This window comes from Notamacropus eugenii, chromosome 2 (assembly GCF_028372415.1).
Source record: "Notamacropus eugenii isolate mMacEug1 chromosome 2, mMacEug1.pri_v2, whole genome shotgun sequence".
Classification (NCBI taxonomy): domain Eukaryota; kingdom Metazoa; phylum Chordata; class Mammalia; order Diprotodontia; family Macropodidae; genus Notamacropus; species Notamacropus eugenii.
In genome coordinates, this window is record NC_092873.1 from 140,241,491 (window position 1) to 140,258,704 (window position 17,214).

The window sequence follows — 17,214 nt, forward strand, 5'->3', positions numbered from 1 at the left end:
CACTCCTTCCGTCAACACAAGTGATAATTCCTCTGTACCTCAGGATTTGCTATGATCCAAAAATGTATCACCTGATGGCCAGGCCATATTCAAAGCCTCTTCAACTTTGTTCTAGTTTTTGATGAGTAAGGTCCACCTTTATGTCATAAAGAGGCATGATAATAAAATCTCAGTGAAAAGTACATCTTACATTTAAAGATCATGCCATTTATAATGATATATTTTTATACAGTGTTCTCAGTGGTGTCAAATTGTTCTTGTTCAGTTGTGTTTGATTCCATGACCACATTTTGGCATTTTGTTGGCAAAGGTACTAGAGTGGTTTGCTATTTCCTCCTCTAGTTCACTTCACAGATGAGTAACTGAGGCAAACAGGGTTAAGTGACTTTCCCAGGGTCACATAACTGAGGCCAGATTTGAACTCAGGAAGATGAGTTTTCCTGATTCCCAGCAAGTGCCCTATCTACTGTACCAACTAGCTGCCCACTGTCAAACACATGATCTTATTTGATCCTCACAAATAACCCAATGTAGTAGGTTATATTACTGTTAAGTGGCAGCATGAGTTAGTGGAAGGAGTTTGGTACTTGAAGTAAGAAGACCTGCATTGAGACCCAGAATGAAGATGATTAACTGTTGGTCCATAGGGAAATCACTGAATCTTTGTGAACCTCAGTTTCCTCATCTAAAAGATGCTCATAAGACACTATCTATCTCAAAGGGTGGTTGTGAGGAAAGTCCTTTTTAAAATAAGGCTTAAGCATTAAACAAATAGAAGAATTTCTTATCCTCACTTTTATAGCACTAAGGCAATATTCACAGGATCTACAGTTGCTATGAATATGCCAGCACAGTTCTGAACTGCAAAATATAACAGACTCTCCACACATGGAAGATAGAACCAAAACATTTATTCAAACACCAGAAAGCCAGGTCCCAACACCAGAAAGCCAAATCCATTATAGTAACAAAGAAATCCATCATAATAATCAAAAAGTCTATACACATTATCAGGCCTTCCCACAAACAAACACCCTCAAGCAAAATGCCCTTATCTCACATAGAGCTATTAATGGATGGGCAAGACCTTCCCATTCCATTAAAAATACATTAATTCCATTAAAATACATTAACAATACATTTGGCCCTAAGAGCTTTCATATTCGTTGTATGTCAATGGGGCAACTGGTATCAATAGAACTTTACAGCAATATAACAGGGATAACACAAAATAGGTACATAAAACAATACCTTAGGGTAGGGTTTGAGCACAAGCTCCCTATCATTCCCCCCTCAAATGGATGGTGCCCCAAATCTTGGGGGTAAGGGGTGAAGATCTCTTCTTCTATAGCTACTTCCTGCTGAAATTGTACATAGAGTTGTCCTTGTCCCAAGAGGTCCCATTCAAAGGGTTTGTTCCTCATTTGGCATCTGGAACTTGGTCAATGCCATGTCCAGGGGTGATACAGCATATTGGACAGGGGTGACATCTGGCCCAAGTGATCAGGCATCTGTAGGTGGAGGGTATTAAGCTGGCAGAAAAGAAATCCGATAAACGAGGTGAATAGACAAAAAGCCAAAAAGAAACAAGGAGACAATAACCAGAAGCAGAATAGATATAGGGTCAGCCATGCCTCTGGAGTCCATTAACCCACCATCATAGCCTCACTCACTGTTGTTTACTGCTTTCTAATTTGCAGTTTTGGGGTCATCATTCTGGCTAGAGATATATTTTCTTTAATCTGAGATGGGGCCTGGCCAATTTCCTATTCTCCCTACACGTATGATGAACTTGGATACAATGTTTCAGAAGGATCTGTAGGGGCAGTTCTCATCCCCCTGCTCAGTTTAATATCAAGCCCCTTTTCTCATTACATTTTGTATAGTTCTTTAGTTGGAATGCCATATATTCTTTCAAAATCTACCCCTGCTCTCAATAGAACAGTAAATTGTTTTCTTGTCATTCTATTCTGACTTTGAATCCACTGGCTATTTACTCTTTTCTCTTGAGGAAATTTATCTTTTTCACTGATTCTCACCATCCAAAATACCAAAAATTCTCCCATCCTTAGGGTGAACTGACTCAAAATATCAGTGATGTCCTGCTGAGTAAAATCCTTTCATTCTCCTCCTATACCTCCTCCCAACAGATGTTTGGACTCCAGTCAAGACCAGTCTGTGCAAGAGCTGCATGCAACTTCCTCTTGCTATTTTTTTGCTTCTTTTTGTGAGCTAAACTAACAACAGCTTTTTCTTCTACCACATGAAACTTTCTAGCTTGCTCTTCTAAAGGAGAGTTTGAACGCAGTAGCATGAAGTTTCTCATGCAAACCAGCCAACTCTCTTTCCATCTGAGCTTTCTCTTCTGTCAGCTTGTCTCTGCTTTTACTCATAATTGGTAATTTGTTTGCAAGGCCCAGTCTCTTCTACACACCCCTGTCAGTTCTTTCCGCAGTTCTATTGCTATTCCTTGCAAACATCTTTCCATATCTCTAAGTTCTCTCTTCTGTAGTCTCGAGTCCCAGTTTTCACGGAGCCCTTTGCTTTTAGCTCATTCTCTTCGTAGGGAAGAATAAGGTAAATCCTCCCATCCTAGGATATACATTTCTTTCTCTAAAGGCTTTCTGAATTTTTTTTTAACATTAACCAACTGAGATACAAATAATATTTATGTTGCTAACTTCACAAGTTCTTGACCTAGTTATCTCCACAGTATTACCAAGAATTAAAGGACCCTAACTTATTGTTGTTGGTCTAAAGTCCTATGCCTAATAGCTTAATTTTAGACTTAACCTCAGATGTTCCCCTACCAATAATCTATAATTTAATAGATCTGGTATTAAGCTTACAAACCTTTTGACTATAGGGAATTGCCACCAAGAGTAGGGACATTGCAGGGAAACAGTATCTCCCCAACTTCATGTCAATTACAGACAGGAGTAGATTGTCAACTCGCATTCAGTCAGGCTTAAAGTCTGCCAGGTGTCAGTGGGGAAACTGAGTCAGGAGAATTCTACCTCAGCCCAGGCTGAACAGCTGCTCTCCTACCCTTCCCATGAGTTCATCTTTTTCAGTTCATATCAGCATGTCATAGGCTTACTGGCATCATGGATTGGAGGTTCAGACTGCCTTTCTTGCTACCCATACCTGGAGTTAGACTCAGAAGAAGAGTCACTTAATAGTCTCATAGCATCTAAAAATGGCAAGTTCCAATAACCAGGTTTCAAACATGATTATAATTTCACTTTGGCTAAGGAACATCTTTTGAGGCAAGTCTTAAGTGGCTTACATGCCTTTCTATACATGTTCTAGTTCCTGATTAAATAGCAATCATAAAATCAAATTTACTATTAAAACATTAACTTTTCCATCACTGCCAAATTTTACCCGAGGTTACCTTCCTCTAGGAAATTTAAACTAAAATTCTTTTCCCCAAACTTAAGATGTCATTGATTTATTCTCAGTAATTAATTCAGTCAATTGTTTTAATACTAATTGTTTTTACCTCACTTTGTAACATGTCCAATTTTTCTCCCCATCATTCCCCTTCTCCCGCTTCCTAATACCTTGCATTCTGATTGCTCCTAATTCCAATTTCTCTCCTTCCCCCACCCCTCCCCAACTCCACTGAGTAGGCAAGCAATTCAATACAGATGAAATATGTGTTGTTTTGCAAAAGACTTCCATAATAATCATGTTGTGTAATACTAATTATATTGCCCTCTGTCTTACTCTATCCCCCTTATTTTCCCCCCCTCAATTGACCTTGTCCCTTCTCTAAAGTGTTTATTTCTAGTAACTCCCTTCTCCCATTTGCCCTCCCTTCTATCATTCCCCTCACCCTACTTGTCACCTCTTCCCCTACTTTCCTGTGGTGTGATATTGATTTTCATATCAAATTTAGTAAGCATGTTATTCCCTCCTTCAGCCATATGTGGAGAGAGTAGCTTCACTTTTCCCCTCTCCCCTTCTCCCTTTTCTCCTCCATTGAACAAGCTTTTTCTTATCTCTTTTATGAGTTATAGCCTGCCCTGTTCCATCTCTCCCTTTCTCCTCCCGGTATTTTTCTCCCTCACCCCTTAATTTTTATTTTATTTTTTTTTTGTGTGGATATCATCTCTTCTGATTCAACACACCCTGTACTCTCTGTCTATATATGTGTATGTGTGTGTGTGCGTGTGTGTGTGTGTGTGTGTGTGTGTAATCTCTCCATCTACCCAAATACTGAGAAAAGATTCAAGAGTTACAAATATTTTCTTTCCATGTAGTAATGTAAACAGTTCAGCTTTAGAGAGTCTTTTATGATTTTTCTTTCCTGTTTCATGCTTCTCTTGATTCTTGTCTTGGGAAATCAAATTTTCTATATAGATCTGGTCTTTTCCTCAATATGGATGATTGAAAGTCCTCTATATCATTGAATGACCATTTATTTCCTTGAAGCATTATTATACTTAGATTTGCTGGGTAGGTGATTCTTGGTTTCAGTCCCAGTTCCTTTGACCTCTGAAATATCCTATTCCAAGTCCTTTGATCCCTTAATGTAGAAGCTGCCAGATTCTGTGTTATCCTGATTGTATTTCCACAGTACTCAAATTGTTTCTTTCTGACTATTTGAAGTATTTTCTCCTTGATCTGGGAACTCTGAAATTTGGCCACAATATTCCTAGGAGTTTCTCTGTTCAGGTCTGTTTCAGGAGGTAATCGGTGGATTCTTTCAATATTTATTTTGCCCTCTGGTTCTAGAATATCATGGCAGTTTTCCTTGATAATTTCATGGAAGATAATATCTAGGCTCTTTTTTTGATCATGGCTTTCAGGTAGTCCTATAATTTTTAAATTGTTTCTCCTGGATCTACTTTCCAGGTCAGTCATTTTTCCAATGAGATATTTTACATTATCTTCTATTTTTTTTAAACTTTTGCTTTTGTTTACTAACTGCTTGGTTGGTCACATAGTCATTCATTTCCCTGAACTCAATTCTCTCTTTCAATGAATTATTTTGTTCAGTGAGCTTTTGAACCTTCTCCTCCATTTGGCTAATTCTGCTTTTTAAAGCCTCTTTCTCCTCATTGGCTTTTTGGACTTCTTTTTCCAATTGAGTTAGCCTCTTTTTAAAGGTGTTATTTTCCTCAGCATTTTTTTGGTTCTCCTTTAGTAAGCTGCTAACTCATTGTTCAAGCTCTTCTATTGCCTGAGTCCAGTTTAAGTTCCCTTTGGAGGCCCTGGAGGCAGAGGCCTTGACTTCCTCTGACAGTATGCCTTGTTCTTCCTCATTGGAAAGGATGGGGGAAGATACCTGTTCCCCAAGAAAGTAACTTTCTATGGTCTTATTCTTTTTTCCTTTTTTGGATATTTTCCCAACCAGTTACTTGACTTCTAAGTTTCCTCTCCACAACCAAGTTGCTTCCACCAAGTCAGCACTGGGGGCTGAGATACAGATGAGCTACTCCAATCCCTCAGAGGTTTTAGGCAGGGGCAGGACTGCTATTCAGTGTGAGATTAAGATCAGCTGCTCAGGTGGCAGCAGGACCACCACACTGGACTCAGTCCCCTCAGAGGCTTTACAATGAGACTTTCAACAATGTTTTGTGGGCTACTGCCTGCTTTGGGAGCCTCATCTGCTGCTGCCTCCACTGCTGCCCCCTGAGGAGGCCTGAGTTATGGGGATACCCAGCTCCCTTTTCAGCCAGCTGAAAAACCCTCTCACTGACCTTTAGTGCCTGTGGGTTTAGATATCTGCGCTGCTGCTGGAGATTCTGTCCCTGAAGCTTGCTCAGTTCTGCTCCTCCTGGTGCTGCGTGGCCAAAGCTGGGCTGGGGTCTTCTCTGCATCCTATGTGACAGACCTTTCCCGTTGGTCTTTCAGGTCACTCTGGGCCAGAAATCTCCTCCACTCCGTTGTTCTGTGGCTTCTGCTGCTCTAGAATTTGTTGAGAGTTCTTCATTACAGGTATTGTATGGGCTGTGGGGTAAGAGCTAGTGTATGTGTGTCTTTCTACTCTGCCATCTTGGCTCTTCCCCCCCCCAGGATTATTATTCTAGAGCTAGAAGGGAATTCAGATATCATCTAATAATAATAAAAATACTAACTCTATATGTTTCAAAGAGCTTTACCTATATTAACTCATTTGATCCTCTCAAGAACCCTGAGAGATCCATTTTACAGGTGAGCAAACTGAGGCACAAAAGTGACTTGCCCAGATAGTAAGAGTCTAAGGCCATGTTTGAGCTCAAGTCTTCTTGACTCACTGAGCCACTTAACTGGCTATCTATTCCATCTCCTTCATTTTACATGTTAGAGAACTAAGTCTCAGAAAGGATGTGACTCATTCTGATGTCTGAAGCTCAGTAAGCTTCAGATATGGAATTTAAACCCACAATGGTTCTCTGAATCCAGAGACAGAGCTCTTGCCACTGAACTCCACTACCTTGGTGTGAGAATCAATGGTCAAAAAGCAGCTCTTCTGATTCCAATATTCTTTTCATTATCCCAGAAGACTATCATCATCTCCTCCATTCAGTCAATCAATAAACATTTATTAAGTGCCTCCTAATGTGCCAGCACCATGCTAACCATCTTCTTCCTTCTTTTTTCTTTTTCCTTTCTTCCTTCCAATCTCCTAATAGAGGCTAGATAACTACATGTTGAGCATATTGGAGAGCATATTCATGGATAACCATAGAACCATAGACATAGAGTTTGAAGAGATCTCAGATGTCACCTAATTCAACCCCTTCATTTTACAGTTGAGGAAACAGAGGCCTAGAGAGGGTACATGATTTGCCCAAGGTCACACAGCTAGTTATACCCATTGGAGAGAGGATTCCTATACAAGTATGGAACCATTTAGATTAATTACACTAGGTTAGGTTAATTAATTAAATTTAAATTATTAGCCCCTTTTGGCTCTAAGATTCAGTGAGTCTATAACTTCTTCTCCTCTTCCTTTCCTTCTCTAGGCCTGAAACCAGAAGACCATCTGTTTCTTGTAATATGATAGAGTATTTGCCTATCTCTAAACAAATAGTAAAATCATTATCCATTGATCCATCAAGTCATAAATAGTCTTTATTAAGCACCTATAGTGCTAACACAGTGATAGGCATAGGAAGGGCAAAAAAGACAAAAACAAAATAGTACCTGCTCTCAAAGACCCTGCATTTTATTAGAGCTTACATTTTAGTCATTATCAGTCATTGTTTTTAAAATTAAATTTTACTTGTTTTTCATTTTATTTTTATTTTTTGAGAATGAGTTTCTCTATTTCACCCTGACTAGAGATGTAACAGTCACTCATAGGCCTGATGCTGAGTGTCATGGGAACTTTAACTAGTTCTGTTTTTCTAACTTGGACTGGTTAGCACCCTCTTTGGTAACCTGGGGTCCCTGGTTCTCAAGGGTACCATATTATTGCTGGATTTAGTGCCTGATTGGTTTTAGCCCTACTTTGGTTCAGAACTCCAGAAATTGTCATCCAACAGAACCACAATTTTAAATAACTGATATTTATTTTCTCTCCTTCCTACCTCACTGCCTGACTAAAAAAAAAAAAAAAGAAAAGAAAGATAAAAGCAAAACTCTTGTAAATTCCTACATTGGCCATGTTCAAAATACATTTTTGTTTCATTCTGCAAATTAAGTCCATTAACTTTCTATTAGGAGGTGGATTAGGAGTCACTTGTGCAAATTCTTAGTGGGCTGGAGGTGGTGCAGGGTGAGAGAATAGAAGAGTAGAGCAGAAGATAGGAGAGGGGAGGAGAGGAGAGGAGAACATTACTGAACTTCGACTTGAAAGTTACAGCATAGAAACCTCCTACTTTGACACCAGTTCTAGATGACAGTGAAGAAGCACCAATGGAAAATCAAGAGCTACCTCTGCAGTTGAATCTCATGGTTATTATAAAGCTGGTTTTTTTCCTTCCTTCATTCCATTTTTTTAAATGTTAGGATTATGGAATTGGGAATTATGATTTTTAGAAATCATTTGCAATATGATTTCTTTGGTATAGGAAACTCTCAGGTAAGGAAACACCCTGTATCAAAGGTGGTTGGCATTTTCTGCAAAACAGTTATAGAGAGATTAAGTGATTATCTCTGACCACACAGCCAGTATATGTGAGGGGGAAGACTTGAACCCAAATCTTTGTGACTCCCAAGGATAACTCTGAACCTATTATACCCTTAAATGGCAAAAAAATAAAACAACAAGGGCCAACAGGGTCTAGAATATCTTCTAGATGCTGGGGGAAGTTTAAAGCATAGATAAGACATGGTCCTACCCTAACAGTTTACAATGTAAAGTGGAGACTAGACATCAACACAAGTAGCTATGATACTCAATATTCTGCGTTATGTGTGTTAAGGAGTTATAACATTTTGGTACAACATGGTATAATAGAAAGAATGATGGGTTTTCACTTGGAGGACCTGAGTTCACCCCAGTTCTCCCACTTATTAATCTATGGACCTCAATTTTATCTGTAAAATGAGGATTTTATGATTTTCTCATCTGTAAAATAAGGATCTGTAAAAAATGGATTAAATCAGGGTTTTGTAATCTGGAGTATTGTAATATAGGCAGTAGGTATACAAAGGCAAAAGTCAAACAGTCCAAACAGTCCTTGCCCTTACGTGGGGTGGGGGGGAGTAGTTGACAACATATACCTAGAAAATTAAATCAAAGTATCTATAAACATCATCGCTGGCCAAGACCTGCTACCTCCCCATTCTGCAGGGTCTTTCAATTCACATAGAATTAGGGTTGTTCCTGGGGGCCTGATCCCAAAGACTCTGCATAGGTGGATTCCAAAGGACTTGGTAATCAACTGGATAATGAGAGATGAAGGAGATGACAGAATCAAAGCCAAGCAGATTTAGGGGAAAGCTGTGTTTGGGTTTAGACATGTCAAACTTGAAGAACCTCCTGGTAAAGATGCCTATAGACAGCTGGAAATGTTAATCAGGGACCAAGAAGAAAGTTCAAGGCTAGAGATAAAAATCTGGGAGTTATAAGCCTAAAGTTAATATATGAAGTCATGGGATTGAATGAGGTTTCCAGAGGAGAGATTTTAGAGAGAAGGAAAGAAGGTCAAGGATGGAGAAACCTTTGAGAAATACCCAAAATAAGGGGGTCACAAAGAGGATGATTATCCAAATAAAGAGTTGGAATAGGAAAAGTAAGAGAGGGAGGAAAGCTAGGGAAATAGGTAATAGTACCTGGCATTTATATAGCACTTTAAGGTTTGCAAAGTGCTGTACATGTTATCCCACCTGACTCTCACAGCAACCCTGTGAGTGTGCCATTATTATACCCATTTGATAAATGAGGAAAATAAGGTAGACAAAGGTTCAGTGTGGTATCTGAAATCAAGGGACTCGGGAGTACCCACTAGTCCGGGATGACTGACAGGGTCAAAATCTGCATAGGGATCAAGGCAGGGTGAATACGGATTTGTAGACTGGGAGGTCATTGGTCACCTCCAAGAGAGTGATTTCAGTAAAGCAAGGAATACAAGGCACTGAGTAAAGAGAGAAGATAATGAGGAAGGGGAGGCTTAGTGGGAATGGTGGAAGCTTTTTTCAGGAATATAGCAGTAAAAAAATTGGAGAAAGAAAGGTAAAGAGAAGGCTTAGAGAACACCCAGTCTGACACTGATTTTACAGGTTAGGAAACCAAGGCCTATAGAGGTGATCATCAAAAGCTACATAGGTAGTAAGTATGCCCCGGATTAGAATTCAGAGTCTCTGCAAATTCTCTGACGTACTGGCTGTACAACCTTGGGCAATTTAGTTAGCCTTTGAGAGCTCTAGGCAATTCTCTAATACCTTTTGTCATTATATCATACTATCCTTCTATTGTCATTCAGGACATAGATAGAGGGATTAGCTTTAGTGACAGACAGATTCCTTTTCTGTGGTCAGAAAGGAGTGATAATGCTGAGAAGTCATGAGGAATGTAGAAGGGGAGCTGAGGGTCATGTTTAATGATTTCAATAAGCTCAATGAAAAAGGAGGCTGAGTCATATTCTATAGCTACTGGGGGTGATGCAGTTTAAGGGACCCCTCAAGGACTGAAGTACTGGAGAGGGTCATCTGGAATGAATTCACAGACTCAAGAATTCTTCAAGTCAAGTTGGCAAAGGTTTATTGTAATACCAATATGGAGGGCAGAACTCCTTAAGGAACTTACAATTTAGGAATGATGCCAAAGCTTATATAGGAAAAGTAGTGGATTATCTGGCAGACATGCTAATTTGGTGATAATTTAAAACCTTGGTCACAGGTGTCATTGACTACTGGAAACCAGGGAAAGGGGTTTCTCAGGGGTGTATTTTTGGTCTGTTACATCTGTAGCAAGATAGCTTTGAGAGTTGATATCTATAGCTTGACCTCTAGATTGAATATGATAACTTTGGGAATCAATACATGGTAATTCTGTGGTTACAGGACAGTCCTATTTTTATAAGAGAATTTCTTCAGAGGTTAACTTGTTCTTGTGATGGGTAAAGATAGTTTGTTTTACCGGGGACCACTCATGAGTAATTGTGGGAAAGGCAGTTTGTCTTATGGGCGTCCACTCATTAGTTATTGCTAGGCACAGTGTTCTTAGGCTGGGGAAAAAACTGTCAGGGATGGTGTTTTGAAGCTAAGGAGAAATGTGATCTTGGGATCAGAGTCCAAGCACAAGCACCTCATAGGGCGAGCTAGAGTGTGACTGTGGGTAAGAAAAACAAGAAGGAGGAGGAGAAGGAAAGGGGAAGGGGAAGAGAAAGGGAAAAGGAAAGGGGAAAGGGAAGAGCTTAGAATAATTGTGGCGTCAACAGACAGAGTCAATTAGAATAGAAGGGTTTTTGAGAAGTCCCCAGATCCCAACTGAGTTTAGGGAACATGAATTTGTACTCAATGAAATCAGCTGGATTAACAACTTTCTTTAGTGAAGTGCAGAAGTCTTGAAACAGAGTGGAGAAGCTGAGGGGTGGGAATTAATTATGGATGAGAGGGGAGTAATATTTATGATGGGAAGAATAGTGACTCAAGAGTCAAAAGACTTAGGTTCAACTCTCCCCTCTTTACTATCACTTAACCTCTCTGGGCTTCGCTTTTCTCATTTGTAAAATGGAGACAAGTGGATTAAATGAGTTTCAGGTTCTTTCTAGCTCTAAACCTATAAATTATAGGTCAGAAAGAAGGGAAGTTTAACAGTAGATGAGTAAATAAACATACCATTAGATTCAGATCTTAACCATATATTCTGACACATTTTCAAAATTCTGGGTGGTCACTCATTCATTCTAAGACTTTATAGAGCTATAGCATCCCAAAGCAACAAAAGTGAGAGAAGAATTGGGAATATTTGACTACCATAATCCTGGGAAAAGCTCTTTACAGTTTCTGGGTATTTGCCAAGAGTGAATTCTAATTGACTTAGGTAAGAATTCAGTCTGTGGGATTTTGAATAGATAAAAAGATTCTTTGAATAGAGTTTATCTAGAAAGGATGATATTTTTACCTTTGTTAAAGTATACTGAAGAAGTGTTAGGTCCAGTTTCTATAATGGTTCAGAAGAGTAATTGTGTTAACAAAGTTGATATATGATATTGGGTTGGGCGGTAAAACTTCCAATACTGAAAATAAAATTAAAATAAAATATCACACTAGACCCACAAAAATAGTGGGTTATTTTGGGGACTTGGATATCTGAGTCACAGTTCATCTCATCCTTAGATTTTTTTTTTTTACATTTTAAGTTTTATATGAGCCCCATAATTATCTCTGGGTTCCAATTAGTACAAACTCCTATGTAAAATCCTCAATAAGCAGATTTTTAAAAAATGAACATATAACAAATATACAAAATAAGCTAATTTCAGGTCAAAGTTTAACAAAGGCTAAATAGTTCATAAGTGGAAAGGACAAAGCTCTTATTTTTTTCATTGATGGACATAAATGATTTCTTATTTTCAGACATTTTGCTTCTCACTTGACCTTTTTTGAGATTAGACTTTCCCCCAGGCATGGGTTTTCCATATACTACATTTTCTAAACGTTAAAAACATTTTCCCTTTCAATTCTCCTGTTTGTCTTCTCAGTATAGAACCTTAAACTGAATGCAATAGGCTAACTCTAGGCTATTTTGTTATCTGTTGCTGAGACAAGGCAAAAAATGGTTGTGAAATATTATTCTTTTGTGAATAAGGATTAGTGCCTAAATATTTATTTTATTGTTCTCTATATAGCTTCATTTTCTTATTTGGGTGTCTACATTTTAGTAGAATGGTTATGTGATGATTTCTTACTAAATTCTTATCATATTGATTTTAACTTGTCCTCATCAAGGATTTCGCTATATATTAATCCTATACTCATAAAGCTTATGATCTTTTGCCAGTTCTGCATTATCTGTAAATTTGTTTACTGTAACAGGTACTCTATGCTCAGTCAGGCAAATATTAATAATATTTGATCTAGAACAAGCCTTTGGATGCAAAAAGTACTTTCTGAGAATGAATTAAGCATTTCCCAATGCTGTGTTCTCTCCTTCAGAGTCCTGGACCACTACTTATTAAGATAGTGCTTCAGCATATCAACCAATAGACTCAGTGACTTGAAGAATTTCTTTTGCTGCCTGAGAGGTCTCATATATCCAAGCTAGGAGTTCTCAATTTGGTGCGGTGGGGGTAGGACTGGGGGAGTGTTTATGGATTACTTCAGCAAAGACCTGGCAGGATATCTATGCCCCACACATCCACCTGCTACTTACAAAAGGGGACCATGTCGGAATGAATAGGGCTGGTGTTGCTTGGCCAGTGAGGTCATCCTTCTTCTCCCTCATTTAGCAATTAAATGTGAAAAATGCATGATTAACTCATTCTAGAAACAACAGTACAGAAATAAGAAACACAGTCATAAGATAATAAGAAATTCATCCATGACCTATCCAGACAACCTTTCTAGACTTAGTAATTATAAGGAAACAGGACTGAAGCAATGACTCATACAGTACCTGTCTGATTGAGGCGAATACCAGATACAACATGGTACAGTGGGAAGAACCCTGGCTGTGGATATATGAGAACCTGGGTTCAAATCTCATCTATGACACTTGTTGTCTAACTTCATCTCCTTGAACCTCAGTTTCTCTTCTGTAAAATGGAAGATTTTGGTATGATCAGGAGGCTAGGAATATTTCTGTGAGATTTCCCCATTGGCTTCCTTTCTTACATGCCAGTTTCTGCAGCCTTGGTCTTGGGCAACTTCCTGAAATTGTTCCCAAACATTCCTGTATGGTTGCTTTCATAACAGGTGTTTGAGGAGTTTGTGGAACTGAATTCTCACCCCACTAATACTCTTCTCTGAAGGGCTGCTCCTTCAGAGAATGGTAATGTTGGTGTCTGTCTTTCTTAGGGATATCACTTAGTTTCAGTCCTGGCTTATCTTTGGAATGCCTACCCCCATACACCTGGGGTCTGTTTTCTTGTAGAAATTGCCTATTTTCTATCTTTCAACTGAGTATTTTTACAAATGGCTCTTTTTATTAACCCATTCACCCTTGTGAGAGTACCCTTGAAATTAATGTCTATTTTCTCTGAGTTACCTTACCAAGCTGCTACACTAGACAAAGTAAGCCCTTTGGCCAAAAGGGGCCAATCAGGAGCCTGCAGTAAGCCAAAGTCTTGCTGGCTCCCAGATGCCTTTTGTTGGTGTTCACAGCAGACTTTCCTGAGTTGTGGTGTGCCCACTTCTCCTGCCTGCCCCAAAACGGCCCTCTTCCCGCCCCCCCTTCCCACCCCACCAAACTGGCCCAAAACCAGCCTTGTGGTCAATTGTTCCTGCTCCTGGGTCCCACATGTCCCTTCTTTCTCTCAGCTCCTGCCTGAACCTCCCCTTTGTGGTTTTCAAGCATAAATCTACCCTGCCTCTCCTGGGCTGTGGACTCCTTTGTGCCTTATACTAGGGGCTTTAACACTAATGTCTGATTTTCCTAATAAAACTTTTCTGCTTTCAACCTAGCTTGGACTCTTCTGCATTGGGTGAGCTTTGCCTGTTGACATCCCTATGTACAATTTAATCTTACATACCCAAGTTTCAATTTAGTTTAACAAACATATTATTAATATATATTACATTTACTATGTTCACGGCATTATGCTAGATGGTTGAAATAGCAAGATGAAAAACATGACACTTTCTGCTTTCTAGCCACCACCGGGATGGGAAATATTGTTTCCTAAACCATCCCATTCCACTTTTTGATAGCTCCAGTTAAAGAACATTTTAGATATGGGGGACAGCCAGTGAAAAGGCAGGGAAATGGAATGAAAGTAGGCCAATGTAGCTAGATTACAGAGTAGGTACACTGATGTAAGAATGTAGAGGTGGGAAGGGGTCAGGTGACTTAAGTTTTAAATGTTACTGCACTCTGAAAATTCTGACCACTCAGTTGTAGATAAACCCAGGAATACAATTTCTTCCGCAAATGTGGCATTTATTGAAGCTGTTGGCAAATAATTCATCCTAGCCAAGATACTATCATCTCACACTTGGATTAGCACAGTAGTCTTCTAATTTGATCTCCCATTCGATTTTCTTCTGCAATTCATTCTCTATACCAGTACAAAAATTAATGTTATCAAGACACCATTTTAATCAGGCCTGTCCCTTTCTTCTGAACTTGCAATAGTGCTTGTAGTGTGTATAGATTCAACTACAAACTTCAGAGTCTGACATTCAAAAGCCTTCTCAATCTCAATTGGTCCCAAGGTACCCGTGTATCCATATTTCTCAGACCCTTACTCTAGTCAGCTTTGGGTTTCTTCCTATTATACCCACCCATACTTATTCTTACTTTCGTCCCTTTGCTGATATTATTCCCTTCACCTGAAAGGTCCTTTCATTTTCTTTGATTCAAATTCTAACTATTCTTTTTTAAAAAATGAGATTCTGATTCTTTCCCTGGTATAAAGGAACTCCTAGTTAGAAAACTTCCTCAACTAATAAAAACAGGTAACAGATCTTCAACTTAAAGTGAGTTATCTGAAGCATTGAGGTTAATGGACTTGTCCAGGGCTACACAACCAGTATGTGACAGAGAAAAGTGAGACTAGAATCCAGGTGCTCCTTACTCCAAGAATGCCTCTGCTACTCTTAATACCAGTTAGAAAAAATGATTAGTGCACTATCAAATTCATGCAAGGCATTCTAAGTTATGTAAAGAGGGAGGGATCACATCTATGGGGTGGTGGTGGGTGATTATCAGGAAAAAAAATGACACTTGAGCTGGGCCTTGAAGAAGATATGCCATTAAGTGGAGACGGGTTAGGGGAGAAGTCTATTCTTGTCATGGGGATTCTTTGTGCATATGCATGTTCAGATGTGGAAGCAGTTGTTTATAGCATAGAGATTAAATAAGAAAGTACTACAAAATAAAGATAGTAGGGTACAACTAAAAGTTGGAGAAGGGCTCAAATTTCAGGCTAAGGAGTTTGTATTTCATTCTGTTGACAATGGGGAGCCTCTGGGAGTTAAGGAGCCTGGGAGTGTTGTGGTCAAATCCCTGCTTTAAGGTTATCTTGGCATCTTGGCATCTTGGAGAAAGGCTGCCTGAATATGAGAAAGGAAGAGGTTGGTGGAGGAAAACCATGTCAATAAAATCATGTGAATTTTATAACACCTACCTGGGTTTCCATTTTAAAATGTGGTATGGAGTATGGAGGCTTGAGTTTTCATTCAGTTTTCAACACAGGTTATTTCTGGAGGATGAGGGAAGCATTTACCTAATTATTGTCTATAACAGTGTTCTCCAAAGCAGGGGAAGGAATAGTAGTAGACTGATCCCATGGAGTGTGTGATCAGCCAGTCAGAGTGTGGTAAGATAGATTTTATCCTATTCTCTCTTTTATAACCAATTGATAGCCAATCATGGTGTATGTCTCCAACATAACTATGGCCTAATCCTCCAATCCTCCCTCTGCTGTGCAAGTTTCCTTTGCTCCCTTCTGAATCAGGCCAGGCATCTCAGCACACATAACTAAAACTAACTTCTACCACAACAGTTGCCTTGTGCCACTGGGAAATTCTGCCCCTACACTTTTTTAAAATCAGATCCCCTCCTGGCTGCTATATATTGGGATAATGACATGTAAGATCTTTGCTTCTTCACTTTTCATTTTGGGATGAACAGGAGTGTATGGATTGGAATCTGATTCACAGATCTCATTAGATTATCTTTCCATGCTCCACTTCCAAGCTACCATCTCCCCAAACTTCCCTATTACTGTGAAAGACATCACCATCCTTCTAGTCATTCAGTTATCCAGGTTTTCACAACATTCATATCATCTTTGACTCGACTTTTCCTTATCCTGCCTGCCCCTCTCCCCCCAATATCTAGTTTGTGGTCAAATCTTGTCCTTTCTCCTTCCAAGTCTCTCACGCATCCTCTTTTGTCCACTCTCAAGGCCACAACTTGAGTTCAGATTCTTATCACTTCTTACCTGGACTATTACTATAACTTCCCAAATTGCTCTCCCACCCTCAGGCCTCTATTGCATTTTTAAAGCTGCTAGGTAGTATAGTGGATAGAGAATGGGACTTGGAGTCAGAAAGATTTGAGTTTACATTCTGCCTCACACTTTATAGCTATGTGACCCTGGGCATGTTACTTAACTATTCTCAGCTATCAGTTTTGTAAATTGTAGAAAGGGGTTAATAATAATACCTACAGCACAGGGTTGTGAAGATCAAATGAGTTTGTCATATAAAAAGTGCTTTGCAAACCTTAAAACTCAATATAAATGCTACTTATTATTATTAATCATTATCATCATTGTCCTCCACACTGTCAAAGTGACTTTCCTAAAAGGCAGGTCTTACCCTATCAGTCATCTGTTCAATAAACTTCACTTGTTTCCTATTGATTCCAGGATCATTTATTATTCCAGATTTATCTCATCCTTCTGCAGAGCCTACTTTTTTGTGTAAACTGGATAATATATAAAATTATTAGAATAGCAGCACATGCATATAATTTATAAATAACCAAACATACATATTTGGGAGTATATACTCAAAGATATCTTGCTGAAGGGAAACAGACTCAAAAAAGATGGGTCTACAGTAGCAATAGAGCTATTAGAATATGAGCTCCTTGAGAACAGGAGCCTTCTGTCTTTTTTTTTCTTCTTCTGTAGTATCTGGAACATAGTAAGTGTTTAA